The 9,977-nt window shown below is 34.6% G+C and overlaps 1 protein-coding gene across 1 annotated transcript in view; it reads left to right on the top strand.

Annotated features, from left to right (window-relative positions):
* The first annotated feature begins 1,151 nt into the window (after positions 1 to 1,151).
* Positions 1,152 to 9,977, top strand: part of LOC111056012 (putative helicase mov-10-B.1) — a 94,815-nt gene continuing 85,989 nt past the window's right edge. Inside the window, exon 1 of the mRNA XM_039438792.1 lies at positions 1,152 to 1,320. The gene's annotated coding sequence lies outside the window, so the exon portion shown is untranslated. The remainder of the gene's footprint in view (positions 1,321 to 9,977) is intronic.

Here is a 9,977-nt window from a genome sequence, read left to right as displayed (position 1 = left end):
ATGATTTTATCCCCCCTCCCAAATTCATGTTTGAGCACTCGAGTAAAATCATAAAAACTCAAAGAGACTGTGATTTGATGTTAAAGTTTGTCTAAAAATTGCTTCCAAGCCAAAATTATAGCATGCTATCTAATAATGAGTAGGCCTAGGCCTATTCAGGGCTATTACAAAATTATTAATTTTAGAAACAATTGTTTACTTAATAACATTCTATTCCATTTTTGTTATTTAATCAAGAGCTCATGAATTTTTCAAGGAAAAAATTCAAATAAGTGGCTTTCTGAACACGGAAAAAAATTGAATAGACGAATGATGGTTTTCAATAGTGGAAATTACGTAAAATTGTACAAAATTTAAGGTATATTTCCAAATTGTCTCCCCCAAACTTCAGGTGATTTCTACGCCAATGTTATAATCCCCCCGGATTTTTTTTCTGGATATGCCGCTGGCCGCCAGTTTCAAAACGCCTGAAAAAACGCTTAATGTGGCTTGGCCCTAAATTGGAATATGAACAGTTTTGGGTTTGAGTCTGTTTCATCCTTTCTTCAAGTGATTGTAACATTTTATTAATTGTAATAAATAAATAACAAGAATATCTCAATGCATCTTGAACAGACTATTTCTCTTGACTGTGCACTGCTTTCAATAGTATAGTGAGGTCCACGTTATAATGACAGTATTTGATCAACTTTGGATTTGATATCCTTGTCTATCATTCGACAAAGCCGGTGGTACTACCCATTTCTAGGTCCACAACGATGCCAATTATGTTTTTGACAGTGTAGAAATATAATTAATTAATTCAGAGAATCGGCATCGCTATTATTCTATCTTTATCCACTGTCATTATAACGTGGACCTCACTATAGCTGACAGAATATGCGACAAAAACGCTGATATTTCAGGTTATCATCCCGGGCCCCGGGGGGTTGAAAGTTCTCCAGCCGGGAAAGCTTCCACCTTCCAGCTTCCAGTAGCCTCTATTTTTGTCATGCTTCATCAGTAAAAACAGCTGTTTGTTAGCAAAGTGCAGCAGAGCCCTTGCGATTTATTGAAACACCCCTCCCGTATGAATTTGAACTGACCCGCGCACGCGCAGAGCAATTAAACATTAGTTGTTGAATTGTCTGTCAGTGGCTCATTCAGTCAGTGACTCAGTGCACAGAGCAGTGTGACGGTGTAAACAAATGCACGCCGTTTCGCATCGCTCAACAACTTTACCTGCTTTATAAACTTGCAGCCTGTGATTTCCTCCTTATCTACCAGTTTTTCATTCCAAGTTCTTCATTTTTTATGTAATCCAGTGGAATTTTGGTACCGGTAAGTCTCTATTAATACTTTGAAATTGTTTTGTCAGTTTACCTTGTTTGTACTCTGCGAAAAAGAATCAATGTTTTGAAGAGGTTACCGTAAGTCACATAATTATGTTATACGCTAATGTAAAGCCTGTGGCCTCTTTTGGGTAGAGTTTTCAGTTTGTCAAAGATTAAAATATTTTAGTAAGTTATTGGTATATTCAATTTTTCCAAATTTCTTGCCCTTTGTATAGGTAGCAAGAAACTGAAAAAAAATCAGGGTTACAAGTTACGAGAAGATAGAAGCTCTATAACTGAAAAGTCCCGATAAAATATTAGGAGGTTAAATCTCATGTAAGTCCTGTAGCACTTATTTTGTGGTCATATTTTTATTTATCTATGTGTTTTACTGGAAAATTGAATATTGACCAGTTTCTACACATTTATTGATCAGTTTCATTTCTTATCCAAATACAGTACCGTATAGGTAGTCTTAAACTGGTAATAATGGAGTTTTTAAGGAAAAAGTACTTGAAATTCAAATTCATTTATTTGCCATAAAATAATACAGATTGATAAAATAAATATTCTAACTTACAAAATGGCACTACCGGCAAAGAAGACTTGTGCGCCGGCAGTGAGTTCGAACAACTAGGTACAGCAAACATGTCAATAGAAAGGACATAGAGGTTATTCAAACCACTAGAATAAATAAAATTATGGAAGCCAGGTCACATCTCAGTACTTACAAACGATAAGACAAAGTAACAAAATCACAAGCAAATGACAAACTCAAAAAGACCAATTCAAGGAAGCCATGACAAATATTTTTTGTCACAAGAATGAAACACTACATAATGGATATACATAATTTAAAATAAACATTTATCCTAATCCAATCCAGTATAAGATTCATTATGGATCTTGTAATTCTATTAATAATGAATTCAGTTGGGACTTTATTTATAAACAAGTAACACTGATATTCAAACTGACGTCTACATACACTTAAGCTGGTAAAGTCAATAACAAAATAATGGATTGGAGGGACGCAAATTATATTATGGATTATTCCTTAAGTTGAATGTTTCACTATTCTTATTAATGAATCATATGATTCTTTTAACATATGTTTGCCTCACTGTAAGCACCTGGAATTCTTGAAAAAGAAGTCTACTAGGGTACAATCTTGGCCAGCATAATGCAGCTCTGATAAGGTGTTTCTGTAATGTGAATAATTTGTTCATATGGATATCATAATAAGCAGCCCCCATATCTCAATTCCACATTGGAAAAGTGATTGCGCATAAGCATAATAAATCTTCTTCATTATTACCATATCAGCTATTTGATTTAGTTTATAAAACTTATAAATTAGATATTTAAGCCGTCTGCACATATTATATTCAATATGAGTATCCCATTAAATCCTTTCCTTTTACTTGTACTGGTACGGTATCGTACGGTATGTAATTGGTTGACCAGATTCGCCGTAATTGTCTACCCTAAGTATTGTAAGAGATTATTGACAGGTTTTCTGTTCACTTCTTTTTCTGCTCGCTTAAACTTCCTCTTGACCCAATAATTATTGTGTCAACTGCGAACAGTACGGTATGTAGGCTAGTCATTGAATGGTATTAAATTATTGTTCAGGAAAATGAGTAGAATAAGCTCACTACAGCCCCTGTAGGACTCTTTGATTGATATCTCGAATCCGAAAACTTACTCCTTTTATTGGATTTAACTTGTTTTCGGTTTCATGATAGCTGATGATGTCTTTCAAAACTTGCCCACTAATCCCATACTTTTCCAGCTTACTGACAAGAATTTAGTGTGAAACATTGTCGAAAGCTCCGCTTAGGCAGAGATTAAGGAAGATGTGACTTTTCTCTGGCTTAGGTCAGAAAGTGACAGTGCCACTTTGACCTCATGCCTTTGACAACCTGGTTATAAGGGGCGACCCAGGTTTGTTCCTCTGCTGATATTTCTTGCGATGTCAACTGTAGGATGTCTTATGCACTGAATTTATTTTGCGCGTCTCCAAAAAATACATGGTCTCTGGGGGAGCGTCTCTTTCGCTTGTATAGTTTATACCATTCCGACTTGGACGCCGGCTCTTACATTGTCTCTTTGCGAGCTTATAATAGACCCGCCCCATAAAATGTCATGCTTTCTGAAGATTCTAGAAGCGCGTCTTCAATGCTCTATGTGGCAGACAGTTCTTCAGGAGTATTATTTACACAAGAGTTTCCACTTCTAAATAACAAACCACTTCAAGTGAGAAAGCTTGCCACAATCTAATCACCCAAGCAAGGAGTGTATAGCCTACTGCTATGAATTTTACTGCTATTCAGAAGCCTGGTAAGGCTTTTGAATACCTAGTTAGTGAACCTCTTGAAGAAAATAAACTTTTTAGTTCAAGTCAATTTGGGTTTAGAGGTAATTTGAGCACAACATCTGCCATATCTGAGTTTGTGGAGTTTGTAATGAACGGAATTGAGGACAAGAAGAGCAATGTTGCCAGAATGTACGATTATTCATGTGCTTTTGATACGGTATCGCATGAAATACTATTAACAAAACTTTCTGCCTACAATATTGATCATAAAGTATTGAAGTTTTTCAAAACATATCTAGAGGGGAGGTTCCAGTCAGTTTACCATTGTGGTCTGAGTTCTGATTTCTTATCAGTAGAATGAGGGGTACCTCAGGGATCTATACTGGGACCAATACTGTTCTTAATTTATATTAATGACTTACCTACTTACTTGGAAGGCAATGGAAGAAGAATATTTTTATATGCAGATGACCTGGCAGTTATTATTAGCGATGAAAATCAGACAGATGCAAAGTCCAATTTAGAACAATGTAATCTCTTGATTGACAGTTGGAGTAAGGCAAATGAGTTAGCTATTAATGATAAAAAAACCACTACTATAAGTTTCAGTCTAGCCAACAGCCCACACGTTGAATCTACCCAGTTCCTCGGAGTTTTTTTGCAATCTAATCTTAAATGGAATACACATATAGAAAATATTTATAATAGAGTACTAAGAGGGCTTTTTATGTTGAGAAGGTTGGCTGGAAGTGTGACAATAGAGGTCTTCAAAACAGTTTACTTTGCGATTATACACATTCACCTGCCTATGGTATAATTTTGTGGGGAAATAGTCCTTTGGCTGGTAAACTTTTCCTGCTACAGAAGAGAGCCATTAGAATATTAAACAATGAAGAGCCACGTAGTCATTGTAGATCATTGTTTATTGAGAATAAAATTTTGACTCTCCCTTCTATGTATGTCCTGGAATGTCTGTGTTATATCAAAAAGAACCTGGATAAATTTAGCCTCAACTCTGATAGGCATACATACAATACAAGAGGGACAAGTAATATAGGTGTCGAATGGAGCTCTTCCAGCGCATCATTGAGAAGTTTCAGGGCCCAATCTCTTAGATTTTATAATGCCCTTCCGTCATTGGTAAGAGACCTAGATGCCACCCAGTATAAAGATAGAGTTAGAAAAGGCCTAATTTCAAAAGGACAAAAAGTTAGAAAGAGTTTTAAAGGGTGGACTTTACAAGGTACCTGAATTTTATAACATTTTACAATCTATGTAAATCGGGTACTATTGTGTGTGATCTAGGCTGTGTAAACTTAGTTTGTTATCTTTTTTAAGAAGTTAATTTTCGATGTAATTGTGTTTTAGCTGTGTAGACTTTTGTATTGTTGATTGTATACTTGTGACAATGACCAATGTTTATTGTAAATCAAATGGTAATAAATATATTATTTATTTATTTTATTTATTCCCTCTTGGTTCTTTATGATTAGTGTTCATTCCATAGTTAATTTTTAATTCATGTCGAATCAAATCAATTTTATTTCACAAAAAAACATAATACAATAATCACTGATGGAATACCAATTATAAACAATTAAATCAGGTTAACTTGATAATACATAGAAAAATTGAAATTGAAATTTTATCTGCCAAATAATGTTACAGACATAATTTTCTACAATCACAAAATAATAATAGGGGAAGGGTGGGCAAAGTGGCCATGCTAAGGAAAAAACATTTTTTTCTCCAATAAAATTGATAATAAATAAAGAATATATTGACATAAGGTTACCTATACACTCAAGTACATTATGCAATTTTTAGTATCAATTTTATTTGGATATTTTTTCTATATATTTAGCTTTTATTCCAACCCTACCAAATGGCCACTTTGCCCTCTGGGGTCGGGTAAAGTGGCCATGGGATGATATGAAAATAAACTGAATTTTGTTACAAAATAGAATATATATTGTCTCAATATAGATAAAACCATGAAACAAGTTTATTATTTGCAAATGTACAAATGTAGACATCGTCCTCTTCTTCATCAAATCCAGCACATTCATTAAGTGCCCACTTCAGACATCCCGGACACCTCAACCATCCTTCATTGTCCTTTGAATTCGAATACATGTCCCCACAGAAAAGGCATTCTGTATCACTTAGATCACTGTCGGATGAGTTATTAAACAAAGCTCGCTTTGTTGCTTTTGGCTTCTGCTTTCCTTTAGGCCCATCTTTTTCTTTGCATTTTTCATTCTTCTTCTTACTCTTTTTGCTCTGCTTTTCTTTTTCAACTCAATCTTTATTTTCTTAACTCTTCCCTTTTCTTATTTTTCTGCTTTTGCAGCTTCTAGCTCCTTCTTGAAAGGACTTGAAGTTAGAACTGCAGCTGTCCCTTTCTTCCGTTTATTTATAGATTCTATCTAGCTATCTAATGCAAGGCATCAAATTTGATGAATATGATTATATTAGCAATAAAAAGTTTTTTTAATGAAAATACATTTAAACCAGCAGTTATATCCCTCTTGTCACAGGAAAAAAGTTATTACTCTGTGGTCAATGGGATTTGCAATTTAGTTGGGTAAAATGGCCATGATCGGGCATAGTGGCCATGGATGTGGCTACTTTGCCCTCTTTGCCGCCATTTCATAAATGTCACTCTACTGTCTAAACAAATGGAGCTACGTGTTGAGTAGACACATCATTTTGTAGCCTGAAATACCCTATTTTATGATGTTGCTATTAGTGTACTGTGTTGGAAATAGATTTATTGTTATAATAGTGAATTGAACACACTCGCCTTACATCAAGTCGTTGAAAAAAAGAAAATACGCAATAACTTTTTCACAAGTGATCCGAACAGCTTCTGCCTTCACGACAACTATGATGGTGAGCCAGTGGAATATTCTTCACGTTTACCGCTAGTTTGCAGCACTTTTCAGTACAAAAAGAGCCAGTGGTCACTTTGCCCGCCATGGCCACTTTGCCCACCCTTCCCCTAGTAATAAAGTTAACAAAAGATCAAAATTTTAGAAGTTATACAGTAGTACAATATAATATTAACAAAATTATGTGAAAGTACTATTTTTCTCTTTTTACTTTCCTTGCCCTATTACCATAGGTAAGGAAAGTATTGCTTTCCGAAAAAAATTAAGGTACCCCAATTTCTAAATTTCTATACGTTTCAAGGTCCCCTGAGTCCTAAAAACTGGTCTTTGGGTATTGGTCTGTATGTGCGTCTGTGTACACGATATCTCATCTCCCAATTAACGGAATGACTTGAAATTTGGAACTTAAGGTCCTTTCACTATAAGGATCCGACACGAACAATTTCGATCAAATGCGATTCAAGATGGCGGCTAAAATGGCGAAAATGTTGTCAAAAACAGGGTTTTTCATTATCTTCTCGGAAACGGCTCCAACGATTTTGATCAAATTCATACCTAAAATAGTCATTGATAAGCTCTATCAACTGCCACAAGTCCCATATCTGTAAAAATTTCAGGAGCTCCGCCCCATCAATGCAGATAGATTCCCAATTATCAGGCTTCAGATACAATTGAAACAAAAAAATCAGGTGTAGTAGATTAAGCATGAAAATCTCTACAATTAATGTTCAGTAACATTTTCACCTAAAATTGAAAATAAGCTTTAAATTCTAGAAAATGTGATTATTCAATTGCAAATTATTGTCGATTCTATTAAATTATTCACTATGAAGAGATAGCAGACCTCATGTGTGTCTCCAGCGTTATTGCCCTGTCACCAGCTGGCTCAAATCTTTGAATAGTAGATTTGAGATGCGCGGGAACATTAGCGTCAGGTGATCAATTTTCATAACGGCAAGGAAAGTTGTGTGAGTGCGCCACACCAGATTTTTCTTACATGTTTCAAATTTTAAGTCATTTTTAATGAAAACTCAATCTCAATCATTTAGGCCTAAGTACCGTAATTGAATTCAAGTAAATATATATTTTTTATGAACATCACAACTAGCCCTAAACAAGAAAGTGAACATTTAATTTGGCTCAAATAAGGTATATTTGAACGAGCGTTAGCGATTTCTCACTTTTGACTTACTGAAGGCCAAAGTCGTTGTCCGTCTGTATGTTCTACAATAACTTAAGAAAGAATTGAGCTTCAAATTTTGAACACGTAGCCTATTCTTCGAACCTTTTTACAGGTCAAGTTCGTTGGACAACAAAATTGACTCACTCCTTCGTCCTTTTTCAGGATATAGAAATGACATTGAAAGTGCATAAGAAAAAAATTGTTGTGATTTATCATTTAGTCAGCTGAAGAATCCATTACATTCAATAACTACAGTTTTTCCATTCATTTATATCATCAGCTGAGGCTATTTGGAAGCTATCACACTGACACATGATTTCAGGTGGTTATTAACATACAAAATAATTTACAACTTTTACATCAACAAACTGATACGGGTTGATATTATAATAATGTGCGGTTTTCGCGATTTATTTTCTCTTGGAACTCTGTATCGAAATATGTATCTTGAATTTGAATTCATATGAGGGACAAAGATGTTGAAGCGCCAGAGTAATTTCATTTCAAATAGGAAACACAATGATACCTACTGTCAAATCATTCTTATTAGAGGAATATTCAGCTGTTTCCATGATTTTCATCAACTCTGTAGGCTATAATTAAAAGTTGCGGGTTTCAAAGATTACAATACAACTGTTCTTGAGCGAGTTCTCCAACCCAGGGGATCACTATTATCCTTTACATATTACAATGAGTACAATTGTCTACTCCCATTCTCACTGATATATATATATATATATATATATATATATATATATATATACATAGTGTACATAGTGTACTTCACAATGGAAAAAGTTTAAGACCTCCAGGCGTCTGTTCTATATAGTCTATTATAGTTCTATAAGTTATATGTAGCGCATATCAACATAATTATATTGAATATTGTCTTATCAGATTGATTTTCAGACGCAGTAATGGGTTATAAACATAAATTGAGTTTATTTATAGATAAGTTATTTGGAATTCTGGGAAATTACGGATATTTATCTAGTTCAATATTGTAGTAGTGTACAGACTTCTAGATAATGGAATGTTTAAAATGTAAGCAACAGCTTAATCGTTTGATTAGAGTTACTGCATCAATAAATTACTCGTCTATTAAACTTGGTTTGATTCTAATGCCCAAGCCAGACGAAGCGTTTTTCAGACGTATTCAGACGAGTCGGTAGGACAGGAAGCTCTCCGATTGGCTGATTGGGTTGACGTTCGGGAATCAGCTGATAATCAACCAACCCTGCCAACTCGTCTGAAACGCTTCGCGTGGCTTGAACCTAATGCTTTTCTGTATGTTTTTTCCACTTCTCATGTTACTTATCTTTTTTTCTCCCTCTTTCTAATTTGTCTCCACTTTCTTCTTCATACCTTTTCCTTTTTATTTCTCTTTATCATCCTCCTCTACCTTCTACATAATATCCTCTTTTTCATTTTCAATTTCTTCACCTTGATGAACAGCTATTATATTCTCGTTAACTTCTTTTCTTTCTTTTCATACTGTCTGCTTCTTTGTCTTTTCTGGTTTTACTCGTTATTTTTTTACTAAAACTTTTCGTTGTTTTTTGTTTTATTCATTCTTTCTCCATTTTTTATTATTCCTACTTTTTTGGTCTCTTCCAAATTGTTTTTTCTCATCTTCTTGTTAATTTTCCTCCCCATTTAATAAAATGATTAAAAATAATAACAATATTATATTAACAAAATTATATGAAAGTACTATTTTTCTCTTTTTACTTTCCTTGCCCTATTACCATAGGTAAGGAAAGTATTGCTTTCCGAAAAAAAATTAAGGTACCCCAATTTCTAAATTTCTATACGGACTCCCCTGAGTCCTAAAAACTGGTCTTTGGGTATTGGTCTGTATGTTTGTGTGTGTATGAGTGTATGTGCGTCTGTGTACACGATATCTCATCTCCCAATTAACGGAATGACTTGAAATTTGGAACTTAAGGTCCTTTCACTATAAGGATCCGACACGAACAATTTCGATCAAATGCGATTCAAGATGGCGGCTAAAATGGCGAAAATGTTGTCAAAAACAGGGTTTTTCATGATTTTCTCGGAAACGGCTCCAACGATTTTGATCAAATTCATACCTAAAATAGTCATCGATAAGCTCTATCAACTGCCACAAGTCCCATATCTGTAAAAATTTCAGGAGCTCCGCCCCATCAATGCAGATAGATTCCCAATTATCAGGCTTCAGATACAATTGAAACAAAAAATCAGGTGTAGTAGATTGAGCATGAAAATCTCTACAATTAATGTTC

The sequence above is a fragment of the Nilaparvata lugens genome, chromosome 12 (assembly GCF_014356525.2).
Source record: "Nilaparvata lugens isolate BPH chromosome 12, ASM1435652v1, whole genome shotgun sequence".
NCBI classification, from domain to species: domain Eukaryota; kingdom Metazoa; phylum Arthropoda; class Insecta; order Hemiptera; family Delphacidae; genus Nilaparvata; species Nilaparvata lugens.
This window is presented reverse-complemented; position numbering and strand designations above follow the sequence as displayed.